At 33.0% G+C, this 21156-nt stretch overlaps 1 protein-coding gene across 1 annotated transcript in view; it reads left to right on the plus strand.

Moving 5' to 3' along the window:
* Positions 1–21156, plus strand: part of LOC145246799 (cation-dependent mannose-6-phosphate receptor-like) — a 43366-nt gene that overhangs the window by 7227 nt on the left and 14983 nt on the right. The window lies entirely within an intron of this gene.

Here is a 21156-nt window from a genome sequence, read left to right on the forward strand (position 1 = left end):
ACTTCAATAATGAATTCCAATTAAATAATATATACTTAATCGATGTATGTAATTTTTTGTTGTTGAGTGCTTATGCACTTATTGTACTGCATTAGTATTTTCAAATTTTATAATATATATATATATATATATATATATATATATATATATATTTTTATTAAATTGTTAGATGAAAGTACAGAATAGTTAGAAAACACCCTCTCCTCCCCATGCTAAGAACGGTAAATAAGAACAAAGTTTATTGTCTATTTTCTATGATCAAGATCTACAAAAGATAAAAAAGCAACAGTTAAGCAAGAGCAGTAAACCTAGTAATTCTATGTCCCCCCCCCAATCTTTGTGTGAATACAAGTGCGAGTAGTAGGTTCAACATTCACAAACACTGATACAAAAAATGTCAATAATGAGGTGAACGCTAGTGAGACATATACATGGGAACACTGATTGTGTGAGGTCTCGATTCTCATTATCTAATAGGGCGACTTTATCTTCTCAGTATACGTAGCACAAAAAGAGTGGGGGAAGCCATCATCACTGGTCTTAGTTGCCTGGGCTTGACTTGGTGACATAGTGGGTTCCTCAAGAGTTAATTGTTTCCAGTCAGATGAAGTGGTTCCTAGTACTGGCCAATTATTTGGAAGGGTATTTAGTTCTTTTAGTAGAATCACCGGTTGGGTGGTAGAGTTGTTATTGATTGGGATTTAGGTTCTGTTAGTTGTGATGATGGCATTGCCAGGTGATTTGAAGTATGTTTTGGTGTTGAAGCAGGAGTTTCATGTCAACATCAATCGTCAGCTTTGAGGTTGGCAGCTGCATAGGGATATACTTGTGTAGGAACTTCTTGTTGTGGAGTGTCTTTGATGGCAGGAAGTCTAAAATGACTTGTATGGCATGGGCGGGCTTCATTAGCAATGATTTCAAATCTGGCAAACTGAACCATATCCATGCCAAAATTAACTTATTGGGGTTCAGGGTAATGCCATTTCGCCTGCAAATGTCTGGCCAATTTACAGTCTGAAAAAAAAACAAACTATCTTCTAGGTTGTCAGCATCGATGCACTTTTTCATCAACAATCTCGTCATAGCACCATAACTACATTGCATCATTCGATGCAGTGTAAGCCCTATGGCGCCATCTTGTACTGTTAACGTCCCCAAGGGGTGATGAATGTGGTAAAATGGTGATCCTCTTCGCACAGAGGTACACTGTGATAGCCATTCCAAGTATCAAGGACGGTTTCTTCTTACCAGGTGGTACTGATTGTGCTTGGAGGAATATTGATGGTGTGTGGTGTATCTTGGCATCTGGATTTACCATTAGTTTGAAGGGTGGACAGTCCATCAAGGGTAACATTTTATGTTTACATGTGTTGAATGTATTAGTGTCATAATAATCCAAGAGGAACTACTGAAGCTTCTTACAGGTGTCAGTTGCTGTGCATGGCAGGGTAGTTGGCAAAGGTGGCGGCTGGAGCACGAGGCATCCATATGCTGATTGAATTGTATCATCTATGCTAGCAGCAGTGTAGGAAAATCATTTGTTATGATGCTAAGATCCACACAAGCCTCTCTACTTATGAACTGTTTGACGATTGTGTAATGTAGGTCCTTAGTCTGGTTTAGACCAGACAGTAATCTGAATCACAGCTAGAAAAATGTAGTAGGATGGCTCCTAAGATCTTGATACCACTGTTGATTGCTGTATGCATGCGCAGCATCACTGACATCAGGCTCCTCTTACACAAACCTAGGCAATGGATCACTTTGAGATTGGCTAGACAGCTCTGAACACTGGTGGCAGACATGGTTTGCACAATGACTGCTGTCAAATGTGTTGATAGGCCTAGGCTTTTGTATCTGTGAGGAGAATCTCTACGGTAAGGTTAATAAATGGTTGTGGCTTTAAGTTCTGTCTAATCCACGTGTCAAAGAAGCTGTCGTATATGTGGTGATTCAGTGGTACATGTTCCCGTTGTCTTAGGTGCCAGGCCCTGTTAGTGCCACAGATCTTTATGGATCATAGTTATCCACTCCCATCCCCTGAAGACATTTTTACAAAGCTGAATGGAGGGAAAATTTTCTCCAAAACTTATTTATCTGCGGCTTACTTTCAGGTAAAAGTCAGTGATGAATGTTCGAAGTATTTTTGTATCAATACCCATTTAGGACTCTTCAGACTCAAAAGCTCCCTTTTGGTTTGAAAGTAGCTCCAGCATTATTTCAGCAAATAATGGACACAATGTTTGCCGATTTAAGTTTTGCAATCGCATATTTTGATGAAATTCTTGTAAAGAGTAGAAATGTGCAGGAACATAAGGAGCATATCGGAATAGTTTTCCAAAGAATTGAGGAATTTGGTTTCAAATTGAGTGCCGAAAAATGAATTTTTTTTTTAAAAAAACAGATAAAATATCTGGGTCAAATCATTGACAGCCAAGGCAGAAGACCGGATCCTCAGAGAACAGAAGGCATTGAGAGGATGCCAGCACCTAGCAATGTTTCCCAGTTACAATCTTTTTTTGGGTTTAGCACAATATTATGTTATCTATATCCGAAAAATGCATAAGTTGAGAGCACCATTGAACGAATTATTAAAAAAAGGACGAAAGTGGATTTGGTCAAAGGAGTGCCAAAGTGCATTTGAAAAGATTAAGAAATGCCTGCTATCTGATTTAGCACTGGCACACTTCGATTCACAGAAGAAATTGATTGTGGCATCAGATGCAAGTGATTATGGTATCGGTGCAGTACTTCTCCATAGACTGGAAGACGGATCAACGAAACCAATAGTTCATGCTTCCAGATCACTTTTGCCTGCAGAGAGAAACTATTCTCAAATTGAAAAAGAAAGTTTAGCAATAATTTATGCAATTAGAAAATTCCATAGATTTATTCATGGCAGGATTTTTACGTTGCAGACTGACCACAAGCCCTTGTTGACTATTTTTGGATCTAAAAAAGGCATACCCACTCACATTATAAACAGACTTCAATGATGGAGCATAATTCTGTTGAATTATAATTTTAAAATGGAGTACATTTGATTAAAAAATATTGGACATGCAGGTGGATTATCCAGATTGATTCGAAAGTGTGCAGAGCCTTTAGAGGACACAGTGATAGCTGTATTGAGAGAGGAAAAAGAACTCTCTGGACTGCTGTGCAACATGATTCGAGAGTTACTAGTGACTCTAGATGACATCAATAAGACAACAGCAACGAGAGAAAATTATCCGACAAGATTCTACAACCCTGGTTGACAAAATATTCTTCTTGAATTATGGGACTGAGAAAAGCTTTTAGGAGGAGGGGATGATTATGAAAAGAATTGGACACGTTATATTCGGTAAGAAGTAGTAAATGTGACTGTCGCAGGCATATGAATCAGCTAAGACCTCGACACACTGATGACTACAAACAGGCAGAAGATAATGAACTGCCCTTAAAGGTATTGTATGACTCTTTAATATTCCTCTACCCATAGCACAACCTACTCCGAGAGTAGTATATTCTCCTCCAGGTCAGAGAGTACCAATTTCACCACTAGCTCCACCCCCTCAAACGGTGTTGAGGAGAAAAAGTACAAGGGTGAAAAGAAAAGTTAACCAACTGAGCCCCAGACCTAAAACCAAACAGTATTAAGCAAAATTCTCCAAGAAGAAATTGACTTGGGGGAAGGTGTTATGTGGAGATAGGTAACCAACCCGGAACATTCTACATAAGGAACCAAGTCACTGGATTCACCGGACTTTTGAACAGAGACTTCTCCCTGAACATTAACACGCTTATTTGTCTCTATGTAAATACGTAAATAAACTTCTCTTTCAATATTCAAACCACAGTGTATATTTATTTATTCCTTTTCCGGAATACTTTATCTTTGATTGTCCATATAATAGACCATCTTAGGACATATCAGTTACCATGCTGAAATAACTATTTAGAAAGCCATTCTTAACATACGAAATGGGTGTTTTGTAACTTTTCTGTACTTACACCTAACAATTTAATAAACAAAAATATTGCAAAAATTAAATTTAACTTGAAAATACTATAAAAACAAAAATAATAATTTGAATAGTTTTTTGAGCATTATTAACAGCACTTGCCATATTCTGGCAGCAACATCAAGTGCCAGTTGAGCCCAAGCAGACATTTATGAGAAATCTGGTTTCTAATATGCACAATTACCGACTTTCGGTTTGTACAATGTGTTAGCACTCTGATTATAATTGATTTCATTAACACTGACTTGTAATGTTCCTGCTTTTTTTTTGTTTTTTTTTAATTAACACCTATGATACTTTATTATAATTAAAAATAGAAAAAATAAATTCATGCATGTTTTTTAGTATTTAAATCTATAATTTTAGTAAAAGTGTTTTGCTTGTATAAGATAATACATTTTCACAAATTTATTAGAAAATAATGGGTTCATTATATTCTGTGATGGTTAATTTATAAATACCAAAGATTTCATTAAAATTGATTAATTCCCTGAATTTTGGTGAATTTTTAAGTAAAGAGAGTAGCCAAAATGTTTATACATTTTGGGGACCAGCCATTCATTTTGGGCGTACCTTGTAACTCGTATTCAATGAATGTTGCTATTTTCTGTCTCCCCAGCGTAATCTAGCAGTTTACGTCAGGTGCTGGGCAAAGACCTTTTTCTCACAACTTGCCTTGAACTATGTTCAGTTTCTGTTCTGTCTCCTCTTGGATCTTCCGACCACTCTGTTGTATCAATTAAGATAAAAATGAAATGTAATAAGTCCCCAGATGTACCTCTCCATCGTACAGTATATCGATACACTAAGGCTGACTGGGATAGCTTCAGTACATTTATATTGGATCTACCTCTGCGTTCCATGTTTAAAAAGGATGTGTCGTCTATAGTATCAGACCTGACCGAATGGTTAATTGTAGGTATAGACTGTTTCATACCCTCGAAAAAGTTCCAGCAAAAACCTAACAGCCAGCCATGGTTCTCTCCAGAATGTGCTGCTGCTATTGCGCACAGAAATCACTTTTTCCATTGCTTCCAACGTAATAGATGTATGGAAACTAAAGCCGCTTTCAGGACTGCCAGCAACTATTGTAAGAAAGTAATAAAGAACGCAAGAGTTGTATGCTCAATCCGTCAAGTCCAAAGTAGCTGAGCAGTGGCTTGGTTCCCACCAGTTTTGGCAAATAGCAAACAGAATCCTGAACAGAAGCGTGTGCTCTATCCCAACTATCATCAATGGACCTGAGGTAATCTCGTCAGCATCAGACAAAGCCAAACTCTTTGCCAAGAACTTTGCAGCTAATTCTACCCTTTGCGACCAAGGCTGCCAACCCCCAGTATTTCCTCCTGTATCAGAAAACACACTATGTGATATACGTATATCTGTACGTGATGTTGCCAAGCTAATCAAAAACCTTGATTCCAGTAAAGCAACTGGCCCTGACGGTATTCCAATTATAGTACTCAAAAAAAACTTCAACCTGAACTAGCGCCCATACTTACAAAACTGTTTAAACGTTGTCTTAAGGAGAATAGTTTCCCATCACCCTGGAAAATTTCATCAGTATGCCCTGTATTTAAGAATTCAGGTGATCGCTCATCCCCCTCTCAGTACAGGCCAATAAGTCTTCTGTGCGTCATGAGTAAGTTGCTGGAATCTGTGTTAAATACAGAAGTAATCAACCATCTCAACAAAAATAACCTTCTTAGTGACACTCAATATGGTTTCCGTTCTGCTAGATCTACAGCAGATGTGCTTAGTTATATCTCATAGGATTAGCAAATCTCTCGACGGAGGCTACCTTTCTAGGGCAATTGCTCTTGACATATCTAAGGCCTTTGATAGGGTATGACATAAAGGTTTACTTCACAAGATCTCTAGCCATGGTATAGCTGGAAATGTCTTCTCAATTATTAAATCATTTCTTTCTGATAGGTTCATAAGAGTAGTAGTTGAGGGGCAAAAATCAGAAGCTCACAGTATTAATGCTGGTGTCCCTCAGGGGTCCATCCTGGGCCCAACTCTTTTCCTGATCTACATCAATGATCTTCCAAATCACATCCTTACATCATTTGTAGACATTTATGCTGACGACACTACCATTTATGGTAGCACATCTAAGACAGTAAACGACCAAATTCTCTCTGATTCTCTCTCCTCTGATCTTGAGCATGTAGTACAATGGGGAAAGGAGTGGCTGGTTACTTTTAATGCATCTAAAACCAAGCTTCTATCTTTACATCATCAACATTCTGATCCACATCTGGCATCAACTGAAATTAATGGCTCTCGTCTTCAGGAGGCCTCAAGTTTTGACAAGCTTCTGGGCTTGACCTTTACTCCTGATCTTAAATGGAACACGTACATCAAATCTGTTGCCAAGGCCGCTGGAAAAATGGTGGGATCTTTCTATCGATCCAGTAGATATCTCACTGCTGATGCAATTCTCTATCTATATAAGAACCAGATACGTCCAAGGATGGAATACTGTTGCCACATCTGGACAGGAGCTGCTAGAAAGGACTTGTCCTGCTTTGATAGAGTTCAAAATAGACTTTGTAGCCTCATAGGAGATGTCCTTTTCTCTTCCCTGCAACCTCTATCTCACAGAAGAGATGTTGCGAGTTTGTCTCTGATGTATCGTTACTTTCATGGAAAGTGTTCAACTGAGCTTAAGTCTATGGTCCCCCCCTCACCAAACTTTCACAAGAAACACTCGTCTAGCTGAAAACACTATCAATAATTCCCTCCACTCTTTATCTGTACCTAAACCTAAACGTAGATTCCATGAACAAAGCTTCTTTCTTAGAACTGCACGCCTGTGGAATTGTTTTCCTGCTTTCCGGCTGACTACAATATGGTTGTGTTCAAGTCTAACGTAAATAAGTTCTTGATGAGCCGTTCCATATAAGTTATCAAATTTACTGAATTTTCATTACTAATGATTACTATATTGTCCAATTTCTACTGTACACTCTTTAACCCTTATCCTTGAGTGGCCTCTTGGCCTTGATAATGTGGTGATTCCTGTGTAAAAAAAAAAAAATATATATATATAGACCAGTTCATACAATGACTAGCACCAATATTAGATTAGTAAAAACAAACAACTAATAATTTAGTCTGTAATTTTGAAAGTCACTTAGTCTTGAGAAAAACCTATCTGGGCAAAGTTAATGTTATATAATTTTATGAATATATTTTGTCCGTTTTTCATTTGACTAAAAAATTCACGTACATTGTGCAACTATTTTAAGTTTGTTTTACAAAACCATAACTTGAAAAAAAAAGTTTTACTTTTTCAATGATTATTACAATTTTTTGGACAAGATAAAAGTGTAGTATCTGTCTTCAGATGCTGCACTTCATTTTCTTGTTCTCTTTCGGTGGAGGAGAAATCCTTCACGACTGAGACAAATTTTTATTTTTGTACCTTTTCTCCACGTTAAAAAACGACCCTGGTGTCTAACTCTGTCCCGTGGGGAGGCATAGTATTTATTTTTGGATTACTACCAGTATTTTTATTTTTGGATTACTACCAGTATTTTTATTTTTGAATTACTACCAGTATTTTTATTTTTGAATTACTACCAGTATTTTTTATCTTTGAATTACTACCAGTATTTTAATTTTTGGATTACTATCAGTATTTTATTACTACCAGTATTTTTATTTTTGGATTACTACCAGTATTTTTATTTTTGGATTACTACCAGTATTTTTATTTTTGGATTACTACCAGTATTTTTATTTTTGGATTACTACCAGCATTTTAATTTTTGGATTACTACCAGTATTTTTATTTTTGGATTACTACCAGTATTTTTATTTTTGGATTACTACCAGCATTTTTATTTTTGGATTACTACCAGCATTTTTATTTTTGGATTACTACCAGCATTTTTATTTTTGGATTACTACCAGTATTTTTATGTTTGGATTACTACCAGTATTTTTATGTTTGGATTACTACCAGTATTTTTATGTTTGGATTACTACCAGTATTTTTATGTTTGGATTACTACCAGTATTTTTATGTTTGGATTACTACCAGCATTTTTATGTTTGGATTACTACCAGCATTTTTATGTTTGGATTACTACCAGCATTTATATTTTTGGATTACTACCAGTATTTATATTTTTGGATTACTACCAGTATTTATATTTTTGGATTACTACCAGTATTTATATTTTTGGATTACTACCAGTATTTATATTTTTGGATTACTACCAGTATTTATATTTTTGGATTACTACCAGTATTTATATTTTTGGATTACTACCAGTATTTTTATGTTTGGATTACTACCAGTATTTTTATGTTTGAATTACTACCAGTATTTTTATGTTTGAATTACTACCAGTATTTTTATTTTTGAATTACTACCAGTATTTTTATTTTTGAATTACTACCAGTATTTTTATTTTTGAATTACTACCAGTATTTTTATTTTTGAATTACTACCAGTATTTTATTACTACCAGTATTTTTATTTTTGAATTACTACCAGTATTTTATTACTACCAGTATTTATATTTTTGGATTACTACCAGTATTTTTATTTTTGGATTACTACCAGTATTTTTATTTTTGAATTACTACCAGTATTTTATTACTACCAGTATTTTTATTTTTGAATTACTACCAGGATTTATATTTTTGGATTTCTACCAGTATTTATATTTTTGGATTACTACCAGTATTTATATTTTTGGATTACTACCAGTATTTATATTTTTGGATTACTACCAGTATTTATATTTTTGGATTACTACCAGTATTTATATTTTTGGATTACTACCAGTATTTTTATGTTTGAATTACTACCAGTATTTTTATTTTTGAATTACTACCAGTATTTTTATTTTTGAATTACTACCAGTATTTTATTACTACCAGTATTTTTATTTTTGAATTACTACCAGTATTTTATTACTACCAGTATTTATATTTTTGGATTACTACCAGTATTTTTATTTTTGGATTACTACCAGTATTTTTATTTTTGAATTACTACCAGTATTTTATTACTAGCAGTATTTTTATTTTTGAATTACTACCAGTATTTATATTTTTGGATTTCTACCAGTATTTATATTTTTGGATTACTACCAGCATTTTTTATTTTTGGATTACTACCAGTATTTTTTATTTTTGGATTACTACCAGTATTTTTTATTTTTGGATTACTACCAGCATTTTTATTTTTGGATTACTACCAGTATTTTTATTTTGGGATTACTACCAGTATTTTTATTTTTGGATTACTACCAGTATTTATATTTTTGGATTACTACCAGTATTTATATTTTTGGATTACTACCAGTATTTATATTTTTGGATTACTACCAGTATTTATATTTTTGGATTACTACCAGTATTTTTATGTTTGAATTACTACCAGTATTTTTATTTTTGAATTACTTCCAGTATTTTATTACTACCAGTATTTTTATTTTTGGATTACTACCAGTATTTTTATTTTTGGATTACTACTAGTATTTTTATTTTTGGATTACTACCAGTATTTTTATTTTTGGATTACTACCAGTATTTTTATTTTTAGATTACTACCAGTATTTTTTATTTTGGGATTACTACCAGTATTTTTTATTTTGGGATTACTACCAGTATTTTTTATTTTGGGATTACTACCAGTATTTTTTATTTTGGGATTACTACCAGTATTTTTTATTTTGGGATTACTACCAGTATTTTTTATTTTGGGATTACTACCAGTATTTTTTATTTTGGGATTACTACCAGTATTTTTTATTTTGGGATTACTACCAGTATTTTTTTATTTTTGGATTACTACCAGTATTTTTTATTTTTGGATTACTACCAGTATTTTTTATTTTTGGATTACTACCAGTATTTTTTATTTTTGGATTACTACCAGTATTTTTTATTTTTGGATTACTACCAGTATTTTTTATTTTTGGATTACTACCAGTATTTTTTATTTTTGGATTACTACCAGTATTTTTTATTTTTGGATTACTACCAGTATTTTTTATTTTTGGATTACTACCAGTATTTTTTATTTTTGGATTACTACCAGTATTTTTTATTTTTGGATTACTACCAGTATTTTTTATTTTTGAATTACTACCAGTATTTTTATTTTTGAATTACTACCAGTATTTTTATTTTTGAATTACTACCAGTATTTTTATTTTTGAATTACTACCAGTATTTTTATTTTTGAATTACTACCAGTATTTTTATTTTTAAATTACTACCAGTATTTTATTACTACCAGTATTTTTATTTTTGAATTACTACCAGTATTTTATTACTACCAGTATTTATATTTTTGGATTACTACCAGTATTTTTATTTTTGGATTACTACCAGTATTTTTATTTTTGAATTACTACCAGTATTTTATTACTACCAGTATTTTTATTTTTGAATTACTACCAGTATTTATATTTTTGGATTTCTACCAGTATTTATATTTTTGGATTTCTACCAGTATTTATATTTTTGGATTACTACCAGTATTTTTTATTTTTGGATTACTACCAGTATTTTTTATTTTTGGATTACTACCAGTATTTTTTATTTTTGGATTACTACCAGCATTTTTATTTTTGGATTACTACCAGTATTTTTATTTTTGGATTACTACCAGTATTTTTATTTTTGGATTACTACCAGTATTTTTATTTTTGGATTACTACCAGTATTTTTATTTTTGGATTACTACCAGTATTTATATTTTTGGATTACTACCAGTATTTATATTTTTGGATTACTACCAGTATTTTTATGTTTGAATTACTACCAGTATTTTTATTTTTGAATTACTTCCAGTATTTTATTACTACCAGTATTTTTATTTTTGAATTACTACCAGTATTTTTATTTTTGGATTACTACTAGTATTTTTATTTTTGGATTACTACTAGTATTTTTATTTTTGGATTACTACCAGTATTTTTATTTTTGGATTACTACCAGTATTGTTTATTTTTGAATTACTACCAGTATTTTTTATTTTTGGATTACTACCAGTATTTTATTACTACCAGTATTTATATTTTTGGATTACTACCAGTATTTTTATTTTGGGATTACTACCAGTATTTTTTATTTTGGGATTACTACCAGTATTTTTTATTTTGGGATTACTACCAGTATTTTTTATTTTGGGATTACTACCAGTATTTTTTATTTTGGGATTACTACCAGTATTTTTTATTTTGGGATTACTACCAGTATTTTTTATTTTGGGATTACTACCAGTATTTTTTATTTTGGGATTACTACCAGTATTTTTTATTTTTGGATTACTACCAGTATTTTTTATTTTTGGATTACTACCAGTATTTTTATTTTTTAATTACTACCAGTATTTTTATTTTTGAATTACTACCAGTATTTTTATTTTTGAATTACTACCAGTATTTTATTACTACCAGTATTTTTTATTTTTGGATTACTACCAGTATTGTTTATTTTTGAATTACTACCAGTATTTTTTATTTTTGGATTACTACCAGTATTTTATTACTACCAGTATTTATATTTTTGGATTACTACCAGTATTTTTATTTTGGGATTACTACCAGTATTTTTTATTTTGGGATTACTACCAGTATTTTTTATTTTGGGATTACTACCAGTATTTTTTATTTTGGGATTACTACCAGTATTTTTTATTTTGGGATTACTACCAGTATTTTTTATTTTGGGATTACTACCAGTATTTTTTATTTTGGGATTACTACCAGTATTTTTTATTTTGGGATTACTACCAGTATTTTTTATTTTGGGATTACTACCAGTATTTTTTATTTTTGGATTACTACCAGTATTTTTTTATTTTTGGATTACTACCAGTATTTTTTATTTTTGGATTACTACCAGTATTTTTTATTTTTGGATTACTACCAGTATTTTTTATTTTTGGATTACTACCAGTATTTTTTATTTTTGGATTACTACCAGTATTTTTTATTTTTGGATTACTACCAGTATTTTTTATTTTTGGATTACTACCAGTATTTTTTATTTTTGGATTACTACCAGTATTTTTTATTTTTGGATTACTACCAGTATTTTTTATTTTTGGATTACTACCAGTATTTTTTATTTTTGGATTACTACCAGTATTTTTTATTTTTGGATTACTACCAGTATTTTTTATTTTTGGATTACTACCAGTATTTTTTATTTTTGGATTACTACCAGTATTTTTTATTTTTGGATTACTACCAGTATTTTTTATTTTTGGATTACTACCAGTATTTTTTATTTTTGGATTACTATCAGTATTTTTTATTTTTGGATTACTATCAGTATTTTTTATTTTTGGATTACTATCAGTATTTTTATTTTTGGATTACTATCAGCATTTTTATTTTTGGATTACTACCAGCATTTTTAATTTTGTAATTACTACCAGCATTTTTAATTTTGTAATTACTACCAGCATTTTTAATTTTGTAATTACTACCAGCATTTTTTATTTTGTAATTACTACCAGCATTTTTTATTTTGTAATTACTACCAGCATTTTTTATTTTGTAATTACTACCAGCATTTTTTATTTTGTAATTACTACCAGCATTTTTTATTTTGTAATTACTACCAGCATTTTTTATTTTGTAATTACTACCAGCATTTTTTATTTTGTAATTACTACCAGCATTTTTTATTTTGTAATTACTACCAGCATTTTTTATTTTGTAATTACTACCAGCATTTGTTATTTTGTAATTACTACCAGCATTTGTTATTTTGTAATTACTACCAGCATTTGTTATTTTTGAATTACTACCAGTATTTTATTACTACCAGTATTTTTATGTTTGGATTACTACCAGTATTTTTATTTTTTATTACTTCCAGTATTTTATTACTACCAGTATTTATATTTTTAGATTACTACCAGTATTTTTATGTTTGGATTACTATCAGTATTTTATTACTACCAGTATTTTTATTTTTGGATTACTACCAGTATTTTTATTTTTGGATTACTACCAGTTTTTTTTTATTATTGGATTACTACCAGTATTTTTATGTTTGGATTACTACCAGCATTTTTATTTTTGGATTACTACCAGTATTTTTATTTTTTTTCGAGTTAGGATTCTCGGGTATTCAAATATGAGAGCCTCATGTTGTCATCATTATTTTTTTTTTAACTTAAACACTGCACAACTTGGATTTCAAACTTAATAAACACTTTAAAATAAGTTAAAACACTAAAAACTTTGCCAGGTAAGTAGAAGAATAACTTACCTTGCCTTTGGTAATATTTATTTGCTTTACACTTGTTTTTTTATCACTTTTTGTTCAGTTGTCTATTGTAAAAAATACCCAATATTTTTTTTTCAGTGTATAAAAATAATAATAATGCAAATACACAAATATTTTAAAATAATAAAGTTGTATTTTTTAATAAATATATTTGTGTAAATATCAAAATCCAGCAAAAACGAGGTTACTTCCATTATTCATATTTTTTACCATCAAATTTACACACAAAATGATGTCATCGCTGATTTTGCACAAAAAATGAAAGATCCTAAAGATTAAAATTAAAAAATATTTTATTTACGGGTGAGATCAAAATGAGTATATGATGGAACTCTAGCAGAACTATGCTGCGAAAGAGAGATTGAGAACAACTTGCTTCTGATTCGTACAATACTAGAGGGGCTAGAAGATGTCACAGAGGATTTATTTTTCAGTCCAAAGCTTTTCATAGGGTCGACCATTGCTTCTTGGTGTCTGTTGTAGAGGCTGCTGATTTTAAATCAAACTTTTGCAAATAAATTTCTCATCTAAATTATTCGCAGATGACAGTGATATATGTAAATGAAAAGTGTCCTGGATCTTTTGCTATTATCTCCATTTGGTGCATCAGAGTTGTCCACCATCATTTACGTCCTTGCTCCTGAATCACTACTTCAGTCCTATGTGGAATTGCTTTGCTTGCCGGGGCATGAATTAGGGTTTCCACATTCACCAATTGTATCATTTATCATCGTCTTTATTTATTTATCATTTAATTATTTATTTTTTATATTTTTTTTTTTTTATATTTTTCTTAATTTAATTTTTGGAACCTTTGAGATGAGGTTTCATAATTTGTGCATTAATTCTTTTTTGCAGACTGTTATCCTCATCTTGATAGTTGTTGGTGTTGTTTCACCACTTTTCAGTGCCTGTCACACAGTGCATAGAGGCATTGAGCATTGTCTGAAGATAGCGGTTTCAATCCTACCTGAGCAGGCCAGAGGATTAGTTGGGCAAAACGTGGTGAGACAACTATGGAAGGCAGTAATTACTGGGGATAAGTTACAAGATTTGACATTCCTATCCCATCACAGTTAATCAACTGAAGAAGGCCAGAGGATGAGTTGGCCGAAATGTGGTGAAACAACAACAATTAGGAAGATGAGGATAAGTCCACAAAAAGAATGAATGCATAAATCATCTTTGTGCCATTCTTTGAATGTCTGGACACAGTGACAGGTTATAAAACAATCACAGGGGCCAAAATCAACTGCAAATCAATCGGCCTATGGTTAGTTTTTTTTACAGTGATCACCACTTATCAAGGCCCGGAAGCCACTCAGGGATAAGGGTTATTGCAAGTACATTACATTAGTGTGGAGATTTGATGAAGTGTTTACTTAAGAGGGCGGTTCATTAGGAATTATGGAACAGTTCCACAGGCGTGCAGTTCTAAGAAAGAATCTTTGTTCATGGAATCCATGTTTTGATTAAGGCACAGATAAAGAGTGGGGGAAATTTTTCACAGTGGATTCAGCTAGACGGGTGTTTTTCGTGAAAGATTGGCGAGGGGGGGACCAGTGATTGGAGTTCAAACGAGCACCTGCCATGGAAATAACGATAAAACAAGGATAGGCTCGCAACGTCTCTTCTGTGGGAGAGAGGTTGCAGGGTAGAGAAAAGGGGCATCCCCCACTAAGCCACGAAGTCTATTTTGTCAAGGCAGGATAGGCTGTTTTTAGCAGCTCCTGCCCAGATATGGCAGCAGTATTCCATCCTTGGACGTACTTGGCTTTTATATAGATAGATAATTGCATCAGTAGTGAGATATCTTCTGGAGCGGTAGAAGGATCCCACCATCTTTCCAGCGACCTTGGCAACAGACTTGATGTACGTGTTCCATTTGAGATCAGGAGTAAAGGTCAAACCCAGAAGCTTGTCAAAACACGGGGCCTCTCCCAGACGAGAGCCATCCATCCCAATTGATGCCAGATGGGGATCAGAGCGTTGATGATGGAAGGATAGGAGTTTGGTTTTAGATGCATTAAAGGTAACCAGCCACGTCTTCCCCCACTGAACCACGCGCTCGAGATCAGAGGAGAGAGAATCAGAGAGAACTTTGTCATTTACAGCCTTTGATGTGTTGCCGTAGATGGTCGTGTCATCAGCATAGATGTCAACGAATGATTAAAGTATGTGTTTAGGGAGGTCATTGATGTAGATCAGGAAGAGAGTTGGGCCCAGGATTGACCCCTGAGGGACTCCAGCATTAATACTGCAGGCCTCTGATTTTTGTCCATCGACCACTACTCTTATGAGCCTATTGGAGAGAAATGATTTAATAATTGAGAAAACATTTCCAGTTATACCGTAGCTGGAAATCTTGTGAAGTAGACCCTTATGCCATACCTTGTCAAAGGCTTTTGATATGTCAAGAGCAATTGCCCTAGAAAGGAAGCCTTTGTCAAGAGATTCACTAATCCTGTGAGATATAACCGTCAGCACATCTGCAGTAGATCTTGCAGAGCGGAAACCATATTGTGTGTCACTAAGAAGGTTGTTTCTGCTGAGGTGGTTGACTATTTCTCTATTTAATATGGATTCCAGCAACTTACTCATAACACACAGGAGACTTATTGGTCTGTACTGAGAGGGAGATGACTTATCACCTGAATTCTTAAATACAGGGCAAACTGATGAGGTCTTTCAGGGAGTCGGAAAGCACTTCTCCTTAAGGCAGCACTTCAACAGTTTTGTAAGTATGGGAGCAAGTTCTGGTTGAAGCTTTTTTAACACTATAATTGGGATGCCGTCAGGGCCAGTTGCTTTACTGGAATCAAGGTTCTTGATTAGCTTGGCGACCTCAGGCACGGATATTTGTATGTTACCTAGCGTGTTCTGTGTTATAGGAGGAAATATGGGGAGTTGATGGCCTTCGTCGCATAGGGTAGAATTATCTGCAAAGTTCTTTGCAAATAGTTTGGCCTTGTCTGATGCTGACGAGATGACCTCTGGTCCATTGATAGTGGTTGGGATAGAACGCACACTTCTGTTCAGGATCCTATTTGTTATTTGCCAAAATTGGTGGGAACCAAGCCACTGATCAGCTACCTTGGATTTAACAGACTGGGCATATAGCTCTCTTGCATTTTTTATTACTCTTTTACAGTGGTTGCTGGCAGTCCTGAAAGCAGCTTTAGTCTCAGTGCATCTATTAGGTTGGTAGCTATGGTAAAAGTGATTTCTGTGCGCGATAGCAGCAGCACATTCTGGGGAGAACCATGGCTGGCTGTTAGGGTTTTGTTTGGAATTTTTTAGATGGTATGAATTGGTCTATGCCTACAATTAACCATTCTGTCAGATCTGATACTATAGAGGACACTTCCTTTTTAAACATGGAGTGCAGGGGTAAATCAGATATGAATGTACGGAAGCTATCCCAGTCAGCCATAGAGTATCGGTATACAGTACGGTGGAGGGGTACGTCTGGGGACTTACTACATTTCGTTTTTATCTTAACTGATACAACGGAGTGGTCGGATGATCCTAGAGGAGAATGAACGGAACATGAACATAGCTCAGGGGAAGTCGAGAGAAAAAGGTCTAGGAGGCTTGCATATTGACCGAGTGTATCGGGCACATGGGTGGATTCGCGAACAATCTGAGTGAGGTCATAAGCAATGGCAAAATCATGACAAAACCTCCCCTCATTGTCTGTCTTATTTGAATGGGTCAGCCATTCCACGTTATGGACGTTGAAGTCACCACAGATGTGGATGTTAGCTGAGGGATGTGCAGACAGGATGTGGTCTATTTTCTCAGATATGCTCTTAAAGATAGTAACTCCGCTGTTGTGGGGCCGGTAGAGGGCAAATATAAATGCAGTGTGGTGTTAGCAAGTGCAACCCGGAAGCACATATCGGGTAAGTTAGGATCTTCTCTAGAGATATAACTGCCACACGGGAAGCCATCTTTAATGTAGGCACATATTCCATGCTCATGGCAATCTTGGGGGTCAGATTTAGCTGTTAAATTAGAGTATCCATTAATTATGAACTCATCTAGGAAGTGGTCGGCCCTATTCCAGTTTCGCTTAGAAATAATATGTTCGGTTTCGTCTCCTGTAATTTGGTTTCAACCTCTGGAAGGTTGGAACGTAGACCTCTGATGTTGGAGAAGGAGACCTGGTAGTAGGGGTCTACATTGGAAGATGGGGTTCTAGGTTTATTCGAGTTTTTTTTCTGGAGATATTTCATGTTGAGGTGTTTCGTGCTTCTTTTTGTTGTACTAATTGCAAATTGCAGATTATTTACAAAATGTACACCTACGAAACAGATTACTCTCGAAACGATTTGTATACAAAAATAAAATCTAAATATTTAAAGCATTTAATAAAATGTTTGTATTTGCATTAAATAATTTCAAAGGTGGATTTGCTGTATAACAAAAGAAAAATGTTTGTTTGCATTTTGCTGGTGATAACCAAACATTATCGCATGCCATTTATTGATATTTTTGTGATGTATTCGTCATTACTTTTGTGTTTCTACTCTTCTCATCTTGTTATCATTTTCACAATGTTTCTAACACGACGATGGATTAAATAAAGTATTCAGTTCAGGATTTTCATGTTTGTGACGATAAATGATCAAAACATGAACATTTGTCCAGCACAAAAGCCAATGGACAAAAAAATTATCAAAATGATTCTAGGATTAATCTAATTAATAAAATGTCATATTTGTAGGGTCAAGTGAATTAGGCATGCAGGGACAGAAACTTTGATTTATTAATATATTTTTTTTATTCACTTATAATACAGTAAAGTGAAATTTTCCCCCTTTTCATTGACCGTTATAGCTTTATAAGCACAAGCATTTATAGATTTCTGTTATGATATAGGCCAATTATTAATGCGTGTTTTCAGAAAATGTGCATCCATTTCATTTGCTTCCAACAATTTCTGCATTTTTTCCTATCAAACAGCTACTCCTAATATAGTCATGCATACAAAAAATTTACTTCTTTATAGTTTATTATTCCTTCCTTTTACAGTTGGTTTATTTTTTTCTGGTCTTGATATTGTCTTTCAGTTTCTACACTTTTACAACCTAAATATGGGTTGTTTCCTTAAAACTTCACTTTCAGTTTTTAGGACATTTTTATTGGCTATTCCAGAGACGTTTTACATTCTAGATTAACAGATTACTAGAATATTAGTTTCTATTATTCTAAATTTTTCATTTTTTAAAATTTACTTCTAATGCATTTCTGATTAATACTTTCCATATCATATGCGATCCATTAAAATCAAAAAATTACTGCCATGTCACATCAGGTACATCTATAAATATAAAAGCAAAAATGTGTGTATGTATGTTCGCTTTTTGTGTATGTCTGTAAAAGGCTTTTTTCCGAGAAGCAGTTGGTCGGCTCACAACTTAAAACTTTTTATATCACATCTACGAGTTAACAATGGAGGTCGCCTGTCTATTTAATTTGCTCAACTTCGAACAGATAAATATTCAACATTTTTCACTCGCCACATGTGGATTAGGCTTTTTCGTATAATAAAAACAGCACTAATTCTGGCTGTATTTTTCCGGTCGCGATCGCCGGAAACGTCCGAAAGCAATCAGATTTGATCAATGTGGAAATATTTTCCTTATATCAGACAATTGCTATTCAATTTGGACAATCCCCTTTTTATGGAGAGCTGGTCCCCCCTCCCAGCATCTTAGGAAAATAAAAATAAAAAGAGCGTTCCCACAGTAAATGAAATACTAACCCCCCCCTCCCAGTTAAAGTTAGTATTTTGCGGTGGCCCAATGGTTAACGTCGCAATTTTTTTTGTCACACTTTAATTTATAACTTTGCCTCAAGGGTTCGGGTTCGGGTTCGATCCTCATACTTACCTACCAAAGGTATAGCTTTTTCGTTCTGAAAATGTTGTTTTTGAACACTAAATGCGATTGTTTCTTATTCTATTGCATTTTTTCACGTTTAAAATTTTCTAATTTTATTTTTTCATTCATGTTTTCTTTTCTATTAGATTTTTTTCACAAAATATATTTTCTGTGACAAACCTTTGTCTTCAGGAATGATCCTCAAACAAACCAACCAGTATGCGTGATTTCTGATGCAGATGATGCATTATTTGCTCGTTTGATATCAATAGTCTGTTTCTATGGCTACGAATTTTAAAAAAGTGTCACTTTATTTTTTTACCTATGCTCATATCTATTATTGAAACTATTTGCAAATTTAATGACTTCTTTTAAAATAAATATTACATACAAACATCTTCTTTCCAAGCATTACCATCTTCTTTTGGATGAAGAGGAAAGTTTACAGCCTATCACCTACATCATTTTAATCTGTGGAAAATTGATGATTCCAACAAGGACATTTTGAGTCGGAAATTTAATTTAATTTTTTTTTTTTTTTTTTTTTTTTTTTATAGAAAATTGATTATTCACAATTTTGCTACAACAGCTGCATGCACCATTTCCGTCTCTTATTTATTTATTTTTTTTTTTTACCTTCTTGCCATTTGTTATTATGAAATTTAAATAATGAAATATGAAATAAAATAATGCTAACATTTAAATGTTATTTATGAATACAGAACATTACAATTAATAAAGCTAATTAAAAAATTTAAAGTAAAAATATTTATATGAGAGTTCAGAGATGGAAGCAAGATACCTTTTTCTCCCCCCCCCCCAAGGCAATGCTTGTATATAGGTTGTCCTGCTAGTTATACAATAAATCCTTTTGATTTTTTTTTTTTTTTTTTTTTTTTTTTTTTTTTTTTAAAGAAGAAAATCCCTCTTTCACCTCCGCGGTTAACCTTCTCTGTCACAGCTGTATTATAATAATTTTGTGATTGATCTGACATTTTGTTGAGATATTTTTCTTTTCTATAAAACTTGTAAATAATGTCACAGCTTGAAATCTATTTGATGTTGTCGGTTAGGGTTTTAGATTTCATTCTAGGACAGCTATTTTGTTAGTTAATAATATTCGGTTAATACATAAAACAGTTTTGCACCAGTTTTATGTTCTCTCATGAAGATTAAAATAAAAATACGCCACAAAACTTTATGCCAAGAATCCTTATACCAATTTTGATGAAAATCTCTTAAATATTTTTGATTCTAGAAAAAATGTCAGCAATCATGAAAAGAATGTGAAATTCCATGAATCTTTCTTTATTGATGTCTTCGAACCATGAATAAAATATTTACTGTAAACCAATATACATCAATTGTCTGCCCATTCTAAGAACTATCTAAAATACTCCTAAGAAACTGAAATTTTGGGAATATCTTGTTTAAAATTCCATTAAAATACAAATTTTCACAAATGATTCCAATCCCTTTTTGCACAAAAGTAAATTAAACTGAGTATAGATCACATTGCCTGAAAGCAATTATATTCATATAAAGCAGTTAGTTTTGGAGTTTGTTCTGCATAAGCAATACTTAACCTAACTTATATATACTGTTTAAAAAATTCCAATGATTATATATATATATATATATATATATATATATCATCTAATGATGATTGCAACGTCTTGTAAAACGAGTGCCACTCCCTAAGACACTTAAAGTCCATGAGCCCCAAAATGACTTCCATCGCCACAGGACCATTTTAATAGACAAATGCCTGAGGGAGTATCTATACACAGATGATGCTACAGAGTCTTAGGTTTGTACAACAGCTAAGTCTCTCTCTCAGTTCAAAATGTTGAGATCCAGCAACAAGTTAAACTGCAGACCAGCTTAATGTGGGTACTGGTCTCCCGCTTTATGGTTTTTTTAAATAAGAGATTTACTTCTCCTAGAAAGGTTGCCTTCACAGCTTACGGGAGCCCTCTCCA

This window comes from Euprymna scolopes, chromosome 24, assembly GCF_053919585.1.
Source record: "Euprymna scolopes isolate OS-2025 chromosome 24, ASM5391958v1, whole genome shotgun sequence".
Lineage (NCBI taxonomy): Eukaryota > Metazoa > Mollusca > Cephalopoda > Sepiida > Sepiolidae > Euprymna > Euprymna scolopes.